Source organism: Colobus angolensis, unplaced genomic scaffold (genome assembly GCF_000951035.1).
Source record: "Colobus angolensis palliatus isolate OR3802 unplaced genomic scaffold, Cang.pa_1.0 Scaffold148, whole genome shotgun sequence".
NCBI classification, from domain to species: Eukaryota; Metazoa; Chordata; class Mammalia; order Primates; family Cercopithecidae; genus Colobus; species Colobus angolensis.
In genome coordinates, this window is record NW_012114577.1 from 2627340 (window position 1) to 2628756 (window position 1417).

Genomic DNA, 1417 nt, shown 5'->3' on the forward strand with positions numbered 1-1417 from the left:
TTGATATTTTAGCCCCCTCTGAGTCGAGTACAACATATATATACATATATATACACACACACACATACATACACACACGTATGTATACGTGTGTACATACATTGTGTATGTGTGTGTGTGTGTGTGTGTGTGTATATATATATTTTAGATGGAGTCTCGCTTTGTTGCCCAGGATGGAGTGCAGTGTGGCGATCTCAGCTCATTGCAAACTTCGCTTCCCAGGTTCAGGTGATTCTCTTGCCTCAGCCTCCCAAGTAGCTGGGATTACAGGCATGCACTATGGCGCCCAGCTAATTGTTGTACATTTAGTAGAGACAGGGTTTCAGCATGTTGGCCAGGCTGGTCTCAAACTCCCGACCTCAGGTGATCCACCCGCCTCGGCCTCCCAAAGTCCTGCGATTACAGGCGTGAGCCACTGTGCCTGGCCTATTTTTTTTTAATAATTGCAAAACAGACACAACACTTAACTGAATTACCTGAGATGACTGCACAGGGCCCAAGAACATCTGAAGATTTCCTGACCTTTATTCTAGTGGCACTGGACAATTCTCAGGTGTTTTCAGCGAACCCTGAATTTGCATCTCTCAGCATAGTTCCCTCTCAAAGGTCTTTGTGAAGGAGCAGAGCCACTGAAATTGCATTGCTGCTGTGTCAAGACAGTCACAGGAAAAGAGCAAGAATTTCCTAGGAATTGCATTGCAACCCGAAAAAGCTTCCAGATTCCTCAGTAACATATATAAAGAGTAGACTGTATTGCACGATTTCCATCTCAAGCTTCTAAATGGTTTTTGTGCCTATTATCTAGAAAGAAAAATATGTTGGTGAAGGAAGTCTTTGGGGTAGGGTTGTGTCTAGGAATTCACAAGCCTGAAGCAAGGCTTTATTTTTTTTAGCCTCCTATCCATTCACCCGTTCATTCACTTTTAAACAAAACTATTATACAATACTTAATCCACAATCTAGTTGCTACTTCTGGTAGCCAGCACCCTGCCCCCCCACCTCCAAAGCTGGTGATGGAGAAACAGTTTAATGTCAGTTTTTAAAGTGACAGGGGTCATGTTGTTTATTTTTTGAGAAAAGACTGCACAGTATTAAAGGGAATAATTAATAAAAATCAGCAGTTAACTAATCGGGTAGAACCTCAGGTGCACAACAATGCTATGATCAAAGAAAAATTTTTTTCTTAAAATTTAAATAAAAGTTTCTTGATGGAAAGTAAACTGATTCCAGGCAGTCAGTTGTTACAGTACTCTGGGCAGTTCCCATAGGGGCATGTCCTGAAGTTTGCTTAATAAATACATTTTTATTAGCATGCACCATCCATTAGTGCTAACACAGATGCTTCTTAAATATGCGTGTTTACTTCACCAGCACGGAACATTTGGCTTATTATAGCTGCAGCCAAAAAAAAAAAAAA